This window comes from Saccostrea echinata, unplaced genomic scaffold (assembly GCF_033153115.1).
Source record: "Saccostrea echinata isolate AGI-Se365-2 ecotype Australia unplaced genomic scaffold, CSIRO_AGI_Sech_v1 ptg000029l, whole genome shotgun sequence".
NCBI lineage: Eukaryota > Metazoa > Mollusca > Bivalvia > Ostreida > Ostreidae > Saccostrea > Saccostrea echinata.
Genome location: NW_026889778.1, coordinates 40,953,992 through 40,965,219, shown reverse-complemented (window position 1 = coordinate 40,965,219; position 11,228 = coordinate 40,953,992). Strand labels below are relative to the sequence as shown.

The window sequence follows — 11,228 nt, the reverse complement described above, 5'->3', positions numbered from 1 at the left end:
TTCGAGCTTAATGATAGACACGTAAACTGTGGGCAAATAATCCATGAGGTAGACACATGCTAGTTATAGACACTGTTGTATGCGGGCTACAGACACTGCCTTTTAACAGACTGCGTATAAATCTAATGTTTATTAAACAATTATCAGTAAAGCATGAAAGGTGTGAAATAATCGATCTTTGAAACATTATCGTCCGATTTACTTTGTTATACAGGTGACTCTCGATGGCTCGAACTCCGATCTCTCGAAGTGAACCTCCGGTCCCGTTTTTTCCCTCTATATAACTAAGCAAATTTACTTCTGATCTCTCGAACTTCCAATCTCTATCTCTCGAACCAAGACCTGGGTCCCGTTACACATATTTCATTGTTTTTTACTCTCTATCTCTCGAAGTTTTGATTGCGCGTGTGTACACGCCAATCAAGCGTAAAATTAATGCAGCTTTACCTTGATAACAGTGACTGCCTGGGGCTGGCATGGAGGTGTTATAGATGACACTATACCTGTGAACTTCTGAGTGTTGATATAAATAATTAATTGGTTATAATTGGTACATTATAAACGAATTGCTTCACAACTTATTTTGACTTAACAGCAAGACGAAAATTTTTAGAAAATAATTTAAGATGCATGTCAATAATTTTCCATAGATTTTGAAGTTTTATTAGAGTGTACATAACCCAGCATGACAAACATTGCACAAGAAATCCTATCTCAAGAATTAAATACCGATTTAATACGAGAAATCTGGTAAAGGACCCGATCAAGCCCGGGGGGTAGCCACACCGAGGATTGCTATTCAGGCTTTATGTAATCATGAAATGAGAACAAATAAACATTGAAACTTAAAGAGATCGTTTTATTTATTCAAAATACGATCATTGTTGTTGAAATCGAGTGAATTACCTGTAAAATACGAATGAAAACGTGCAATGATATTATCAACATATACTTCAGGTATTTATAATAGTTGAACAATGATGATCGGAACTGAAAATTCTGGATTTTATTCACTTTCTATCTCTCGAACCCCTCGATCTCTCGAACTTTTCTTACTGTCCCTTGAACTTCGAGAGATCGAGAGTCACCTGCAGTTATTTTTAAGTGAAATATTACGGTTTGTAGTGGAAATCAGCTTTCGGTATGCAGAGCGAGAATTTTCGGATTAATGAGAAAGACTGACGGGGAAACCTTTTCTCAGAAAAATTCATCCTTAATGGCGGCAGAGGATAGTTTTAAATAAAGTACCGGTCAAAATTAGAAAAATAGAGGAACCCAAGGTTTTAATGTATATTCTAGGTGTTTTTATCGCTAGAATATTTTATATGTGCATTTGGAGAAAAGAAGTGGCCATATATATTTTATTGAGATATGATAGGTTAGTGTCAGTGCTACCATTTATAGGATATACAGTAAAACTTGTCTAATCCGGCGACCAGTGGTTCCAAAATTTTTCGACGGATTAGACAACTTCCGGATTGGAGAAAATTGAACCGTTATAGCTAGTAAAAATTACATAGATATAAACAAAGAGTGGTACATGTAAATAAATACTTGACTGATCAAATGTGTCATTTTTTACGTTTGACTTGAAAAATCGTCTATTTCGTTTGTTTTGAACTTTGTTTGTTCTTCAGAATTTTCATTTCTGTTTAAGTTTTATATCTCTTGGTCATTCATTAAATTTGAAAATCGTTAAATGTTTCAGACACGCTCAAAAACCTCATCGTAGCTTTAAATATTATTTTGGTAGGGACAGATTCCCTTTTAAAATTGAATATTTATACACAGTATTTGTTTATTTCAAATGTTTTAATGAATATTGGACCAAAATCTTCTGTCGTTATGGTCGTTGTAAACTAGCGACACAAAGAGAAGTAATTCGAATTGCACGTCGTGATCGCAAAACGAAAGTAGAAAGGATGTCATGAATAAATCTCCCAAGTTTTTCTACAGGCATACTACACGCAACATCACTATCACTCGTTCTTTTGTGAGTTTCCTCGCCTTACTTGAGCCATTGATTATTTTTTTATCAGTTTGTTAAAATCTAAACTGTCGATACAGAATAGATCATTAACGGACAATATAATTACCCCACGCGAGACTTCTCTAATGACCAGCGGGCACAGGTAAAAATAAGTGGCCGGATTAGAGGAGATAATTTGTACTAATTATGAGCAGTTAGTTCTTTAAATAGCGGCCTGTTTACAGAATAGGCAAGATCCGGATTGAACAGCATTTATTAAACATAAATTCTAAAGAAAATTCAAGGGACTAAAATATTACGCCGGACTAAACAACATGCCGGAATGCACAACATCCGGATTCAGCAAGTTTTATTGTATATTACAAATACAAAATTAAAGCCAAAAATCACTCATCCGTGATTTCCTTTGAAATCAGATGAATTGAAGCTTGAAATGGGCCTAGAAGCTGTTGCGAATCTGTTGAAATAGGCTAATTTTTTATGAAATTTTGAGAATGTCCTTGAGTCATCATTTGGGCTCAATATTTTGTTGTACATGTATTATTCCTAAAAGCTTCAAAAACCTCAACTAGCTGGAACAGACCATTGCTGCATGTACAGAGAGTGAAAAAGTTTTACAAACAGTTCAATGGTTTCTGTAAATAGAATAATCCAGATATATTACTTATAATTTGCATAAAATGTCCATGAACAACTGCAATGTTACTATAATAAATACCATCCTGGCTCTTGGTTGCTGAAACAGGCGTGGGCGGTTTGGATTCAGACTCCTGTCACTATCTAATGTTGAAACAAAAAAGATTCACATTATCAAATTCAGTTTGTTTTGCATTTTTAAAGAAAAGAAATAAACAATTTTTATTCTCCTTCAAAGAATATTATTTTTAGTGAGAGCTGTAGGATTACTATCATATTACCACTAGATAATACTTTTTATATCGTACATTCTGCTAGATATTTCACATCATCCTAGTGGTATTTGGTCCTTTAATCCTTTGTTTTGTAAGCAAACCGTCAATAATGTCCATGCTTTAATGCAGACAATCATCTTTTGTAAGTTGTGCGGAATTTTTCTGCTGCCTCTTCCAAGATGTAGCATGACAAACATGAATTTTTAAGTAAATCCTTAACAGAAAAAAATGAAAATAAGAATTTAGATCAATGAATATTGATGATATTTGGAATTAACGTATAAAATTTTTGCATCACTGATAGAAGATGTACATTTCTTAATCATATTATTTGTTATTAGTCTGGATTGATTGATTGATTGTATGTCGTTTTACTTCATATTCGATAATTTTAACTCAAACAGAAATGTTACCATATACCTGTGAAGGGCTTAAAATTTAGACCTATACTCGGCAATCATAACCATTGAGGGATACAGAACATCTGTCAAATAGACAGGATACATGTATCCAGTTGAGACATAAATAATGTATTTCTGTTAAAAAAAATATTTTCGAGATATTATGGCTGTGAAATGGTAGACCATTAGGTTAAATTTGATAGAATTTTTTAATGACTTTATTTAATATTTAAGCTTTTTTTTTTCTTCAATTTTTATATTATACAATATATATATATATATATATATATATATATATATATATATATATATATATATATATATATATATATATATATATATATATATATATATATATATATATATATATATATATATATATATATATATATACTGTATATATATATATATATATATAAACTCAGGCGTATTTTGTCTTGGGTATGCGTGCTATATTTTTTTTTCAAGAACAGATTAAATTAAAAGAAAGTAATAGTAAAATGTTATCTACATGGTCTCCTAACGTAAAGTATCAATTACTATTTTTAATCGAAGCCAATTTCACAACATTACTATAAATTATTTCCTACACTCTGCCATCTAAATCTTTTCAATTTCCTCCGCCAGACCTTTTTAGTATGACTGTACGTTAGAGAGTCTAAATGATGGTCTGTGTCATAATTTAATTTAAATTCATTTAAATTCAAAATTTAATCCCGATTATTGTTTTATTTATGTTTATGATTTTTACTATTTTTTTCCTTTACGGGACCTCTTTATTCTGTTACCTGTAATGAACCTCAAATTTAGAAATTGCAGGCATTGGTCAGTTACGGCCTATTGTATTTGGAGTATTTAAATCGCTGCATTGCTGACCACGTAGCCGGGGTCCACGTTTTCATACTTTTTACATGCTTGACGTACAATCCAAATGTGTAAAAAGGTAGTTTTTTTACAACGGTAACCATTTCTCCATGAGGGGTAAGTTAAATTTTCTTATTATTTAGTATTTTGATATTGCATTAAAATTTGTTAACTTTGTAAGAAAATGGGTTAAGTAATGTTTTTGTTACTTATTACGCATACATGTTTTGCTGAGTAGAGTTACTCATGCGTGTAATGTTCTGGTTTTGTGTATGTGCTAAGTTATGTACGCACGCAGTGTATTTTTTTTTTTTTTTTTTTTTTTTTGTCGCTTATACAGTCGGTGTCGTGGGTTTAGTTGTTAAAACCACTTGTGTTAAGAAATTGTATATTCTAAACGCTGTCTACATATATAACAGTGTTTGGTTAAATTTACTGTTTGTATGGTGTGCCATTTGTGCAATAATAGTCAAGGGTGGCTAGTCTTTTTTAAGGTATACGTAACTTGTGACTAAAAAATGTTATTTAATTTAAAGGTTCCTGATATAATCCTGATAATATCTAGTCATGTGTGTGTTGGCAATGACGTTCATCAGACCGGAGACCCACTGGGAGCCAGCTGGCGGGAGTCCGTCGTGAAACGGGGCGTGTCTGGACGTGGTTGTGAGCGAACACCAGGATGACGTGGATTGAAAGAGACTTTTAATATATACATACTGTAAATTATAACTGTATAAATATGGTGTAAATATTGTTAATACTGATTTTATTTATATATAAAAAGAAATTGTAAATAGAAAAAAAAATCTTGTTGTGTCTGACTGAACAGACCACGACGTCTGTCGTGACAGGCTGGCGTAAAACACGTCTATATATCACGTCAAGGTACTTTGTAATAGAGTTTTGTTTTATAAATGGTAATATAGTAACATTCTCTATCATAGAAGATCCTATTGTATATATTTCTAAATTATTTTGCTGTGGGACTCATGTAATACTTATGTGGGACTCATTTTTTCTACAGGACTTGTTTTAGTATCAACAGTTCTGATGTTTAACAGTTGTTTGAAGAAAGCCGCGGGAAATTGTAATTTTTCTGTACAGAATGCGGAAAAATAAGAAAGTAAAATGAAATATATGATAAAATTTACAACACGACAATACACATGTATATAGATAAAAAGAACAGTTTTACAATATTTACCTATATGTATGAAATACATGGAGATAACGAACAGTATTCAAGCTAAAAAGTCCATTAAACAATACAAAATAGGAGCAGACCAAACACGGACCTCCAAAATATCAGAGGTGGGATCAGGTGCCATGGAGGAGTGAGGAAAAATCCGTCGACAATTCAGTGTGTAAACAATGACCCAACAATAAGTTTAAAAAATGTCAGTCAGCATTTGACTCAATGATAAATTGTATTTGCTGACAAGGTCATTGTATTGACCATAGAACTTACGAAATGATGACTTTAAACGAGACTGTTGCAATTCTTGTTTCATCAACTTGTCTGTCAATAATTTATCTCGTTTTAGAGATTGTACATACATAGAGCATGCTCTTGCGTATAGAATCAACTAAGAGATAAACCCCGTATGTAGGTGAAGATATATTGCTGCATAAGTAATGGAAGTTGACGATTAAAAAGTTAATTTAAGGTCATCACGTTTATCATAAAGCTTGGTTGTTAGATAGCCATTGACGTCTTTTTCAAGTAAAATATCTAAATATGAAACAGATGTGTCATAATCTGTAGTATCTTTTATCTCAAGCTCACTGGGATATATCGTATCGACATAAGAATGGAAATAACCATTCTTAATTGACAACACGTCATCGATATATCTAAATGTCGAGTTGAAGGCACAACAATTGTTTTCTTCTTATCACGTACATGTATAAGATTTTGGACAAATTTTGCTTCATATGAATACAAAGAAAGGTCTGCTGATAGCGGGGCGCAATTGGTACCCATGGCAATTCCAATAGATTGCTTGAAGACCTGGTCTCCAAAAACCACATAGATATTGTCAATCAGAAACTCAACATCTTTTTAATGTCAACTTCAGAGTACTTGTGTGTACATTCACAATGTTTTTAATAAAAATTTTTTTGCAAATGACCAATGACAAGGTAATTAAATTTTCGAGATCCTTTTTTCATTGAAAAAGCAGCTTTCAATGATATCAAAAAGCCTGGACTTTAATTTATCGTGGGGAATGGTTGTGTATAAAGTTGAATAGTCGTAAGTTTTTTATCTGTTGATTTTGGTAAAATCTTGTGATTTCAAATTTTCCAAAAAGTTCCTTGGATTTACACCACTTCTCGAATGTATCGTTGCACAGTACTCTTGAAGTTTTTTCTTCACCACTGTTAATATCTTAGTGAGGAGTAAAGAAAGAGGCTTGGTTGAACATTTACTGGAACCTGCTATGTCTCTTTGTTTGTAAGGATTTTTATGACGTTTCGGAATCCCATATAGATATTTTAATTCAAATTCATTTTAGTTGTTTGGAATATCAAAAATATTCAAAACTGACATATGATTTTTTTTTTATCATTATTGATACTGTTATATTTCTGCATTTCAGTTTCAAGAATGATAGATGATGGAAGTTATCAACATTTTGTTGTTGCGTATGCGACGCTTCTGTTACCTATCTACTTTCGTTTTGGACGTAATTGACGGGAATAAAAAAAGAATTTCTTCCTTAGAAAGGGAACTATGAGTGCAAGTTAGATTACCACTTGTAGAATTAATTCCAATTCCTCTTAAATACATTTAATATAATAAGCCTTACAAACAAATCAATGTTGTTACCTGCTTTGTCAGCAGGGACGGGTACGTACTGATCTATCTAATTCTTTTTTTCACTTCTGGATTATTGAATACTAAAGGATATATGGTTCACATTTTGCCCTTCAATCTTTGAATACGCGATTTTAACATACATCTGATACATTTAATCCATTCCGACAAAGTGTCATGGTCTTCATTTTATGTCTGGCCCATCACCTGGCGTAATCCTCTACAGAATCCATCATATTCGCGAAATTCCGACGCCAGTTAAAGGATCGGGGTTCCCTATATTTAGGACCTTTTAAATTAGTGGTCTAAGGTCTTCATTATTAACTATATTTACGTCACCAGTAATAACGTGTCCAGGAGGACTATAGCGATAGGGTGAGGAAGAACATGAACAGGAAGGATGATTATGTTTCAGATATTCGACATCCAGGCCATGTAAAGTTTTCTTTAATTAAAAAGTTTGGAAGTAATAGTCGATGTATATTTGTAGGAAATACAAGTTGTAGTCTTTTACTTGTATTATGGTAGAATACAAGACTGGACCCTTTTGTGATTAAGAATTTACTTATATTAAACGCGTCAATTTCTTTTGTTGGCATATTAAAGTTTAAGGAAAAAACGAATTAATTTAGCTGCATTTTCTTCAGTAAAACGTTAGAGTTTACAAACCCTATCATTTGCAATATCCATAATCACAGATCCGAGCCTATATCCTGGTGTAGAGGAATCAAAAAATGACTTTCATTAACCTTTTCAAGAAGACTATTTAAAGGTTTCAAAGGGACAGAGTAAAGTTTGGTGCGAATATGATGTAGACCTAACTGTTGATTTACGTAAGGTAGTAATGAATCAAAAGAGACATCGTGCATTAAAGGTTTATTGTAAGACTGATTCCCATGACTACGCTTACGTTTCTGTGTATGGTTAAAAAGTCCATTCCATTTACATTGTTACACTGTGGACTGGAAAGATTTCCAACACTATCGACATTGTCATGATATCCATAGGTAAAGGCTGTCCCTAGATTTCTAATCTAACATTCTTCTCGTTGTCTACGGAAAGGTATACTCAGTGATGGACTGTTTGTGTGGTGGTTAATCTTTTCTAAATTCTAACTTTCATTGACAAAATAGAATGATCAGGTAAATTAAAATGTCTGTATAAAAGCTGCTGACCCCTATTAAATTTATTTGAAATCTATGACCCGATATTCTTTTATTAAGTGATCCCTTGGTTTCACCCACATAAACAAGTCCACAAAGATTACATTCTATTCCGTAGACAACATTTGGAGATTTGCAGTTCAGATTTTCACAAGTTTTGGTGTAGAAGCTCTTTCCAGTGAGATTACTAGTGAAAGAAGTGTTAGTTATCAAAATGTCACAGGTTTTTATGTTTCTCGCAGAACATTTTGAAATAGAAGATACGGGATCGGAAAAGGAATCTGAAAAATGTATTTCTAATTCTTTCAATTTATTTGTATGAACTATTGGTTTTATACCAAAACTGGGAATCTGAAACCTGTGCATATGACATATGTTTAATATCCCTGAGGATTCTCCGAGAGGCATCGAATGAACTCCTTGAGTCTGTGTCCCTTATAGACTCAAAAGAGTGACGCCTTTTTATACTGGCCGACGCGTCTGCCAGTATCATTTCGTTATTCTGTGTATTCAGGAATGAATAGGTACCGAACGACAAGTATCCTCGGGGACAGACTGTCCACCAGCAGAGATACATGTTCGGTATCTAGAATGAAATATATGTCACGGCAGCAGGCGTTGTCAAGCTTACGAACTCTTAATGCTCAATGGCCCTCAGAGCCGATTAATGGTATAAATTCAAAGCCCGTAAATAGCATCTTTTGGCGTATTATTTGGAGGTAAAACTTAAACAATCATTACATGCACTAAAATAATTCTAAATCTGTATAATATAATTTTCATTTCAGAGGTTTATCATAATTTCATATCATAGTGAAACTTAATATTCTCTTTATTTCTAGAAAAAAAGGAAAGCATAAAAGTATCTCGGAAGCCCCGTGTTTATTCGTAACTCCTTACTCCGCGACTGTAGAGCGCCATGCGGGCTACACAATGAATTGATAATTATCTTTCTGTTAACGTAAGAAAAGTCTTACGCGTTCGGCAAAACTGGCAAAGAAAATTGTCAATATGGTTTAATGATACTTTTTTACATATGTTAATTATTAAAATGTATTTGTAGTAAGATGAAATAAAATGTTATAATTTGGTCAAAATACCTCGTATTATTCGTTGACTATAGATAATTAAGCACGTATCTGCGCACAAGACTTACAGAAACATTCACTCATGACTTAATTAAAATCCCTAGAATCCAAAATTTGAATGATGTATATAAATTCCGGGCGATCATATATCTAAATTTTGTCTTTGTATGATATAGTGGAGAAGCTAAAATAATTGTTGATTTACTCTCTCAAAGTGTAAATTCTTCTTATTTTCTTAACCGAAAAAAAAATCATGAATGCAGAGTTGCTTCTTGTTATTTCATTTAAAGAATTAACATCAACAAAAAATAGTGTCTGACCATTCGTAACAATGCTATATAAACTTAATGTTGGGGAACCATCGAATTTAAAATTTCTGTTTTTCCGTACGAACACTAGTAATATCTGTCACACACGCAAGCAATAAATAAGGCACAGTTAATAGTGTGATTATATTCCTCTATATATACATGTTTTGGAGGATAAAATAACATTATTATCAAAGGAGTGCAAGTCTAGTATGCTTATAATGGAAACCAATATCGTAACCCTTTTAAGTCTGATTTCAACATTCATATACTTAAATGATTTACAATTTTAGCAGTTTTTAAGTATAAAGATACATATTTTTTTTTAGATTATTCTATGAATCATGAAGCTGGTGAGAGAATGATGCTGATACCACTTCTGTCTTCAGAAGTCTGTCTTTGTTCTGCTCACAATTTCAAAATTTGTATTGTATACTTGAACTTGGACATGCTTACTGTTCCTTATCTTCACATTTCATGATTACACATACCTTTAATAATAAGTAATTCTGTGAAATATAGAAAAGATACACTAAATTGTGAGTAAAAAAATATTTTTTTAGCGAAGCGAACAGGATTACCTTGTCAAACGCCACAGAATATGAATCAACACCTTTAATCTTCATTCAACAGGGAACCATCCATTGTTTTTGTGAAAAAAGGGAACGAACTCCTTCAGCGTATTGTGTGCAACGAAAAAAGAAGTTACATAAATTACAATAATTTGGAAATGGGCCGGAAAGAAAAAGCTGGTATTAGGCACTAAAGTCCCTTAAGCAAAATTAGATTTAAATAAAAATCACTATATGCATAATACGTTATGACAGATATAAAAAATGCCATATTGCCATCATATTTTCTTTAGTTTCTGGCCATCAAACGCTTATGATAGACCACCATATGTATCTTATGTATCTTATGTCATTTGGCATTTTCTGTACAGAGATATCATTTTTAATAATCACTGTTATTGATTTTTTTTTCTGTGATTGTGAAAGGCATGAGTTACCACCATCTGAGCGACATAGGAATCCCACCAACTCTCTAGGAAGTTTTCAGTAACGACAATTATAACTTTCCGGCTATCATCGATGCACTGTAGCTGCAGATCTTAGCGATATGGTTTTATATTTTAGTCTTTGACCATAACGCTACAGATCCCGTAATGTAAAAAAAGGACAATTTACGGTGCAAGATTTTCTGCGCACTTTGGGGATGTATTTCGCCAGTTTCCAGCATTGGTCAATCAATGACCTTTCATCCCTTAATTTTAGACATATTCTGTAACCAACCTGTATATTTTATCCACCTCCTAACCCTTATAGACTTCTCTACAGACCAACAAACTCTCTTGTTGTGAAATTGTTGTCGGATGGCATAACGAGTTTTTGGTCTAAAGAGATATCTATAAAGGGTTAGGAAGTGGATAAAAAAATTTCAGTTTCAATCCTTTAAGTCCAATGAAAAAAATTTTCATTCTAAATTTTTTGATTGGGAAAAGCTGGGAATTTCTTGCCCAAATTTTTGTCCAGTTTTGTGGTGAATTAGAACATTGGATATTCCATTTTACCACACTGATTAAAAGATATGTCAAGAATTTTCAAAGAAGTCATCTGCAATGGAGTTACATATCTGCATTGGAAGTTTGTGTACGAAAAATATAATTCTTCCAAACCTTCGCCATC

At 32.8% G+C, this 11,228-nt stretch overlaps 1 protein-coding gene across 1 annotated transcript in view; it reads right to left on the bottom strand.

The window, feature by feature from the left end:
- Nucleotides 1-11,228, bottom strand: part of LOC133195947 (potential E3 ubiquitin-protein ligase ariadne-2-like) — a 191,660-nt gene that overhangs the window by 130,445 nt on the left and 49,987 nt on the right. The gene's annotated exons all lie outside the window — the stretch shown is intronic.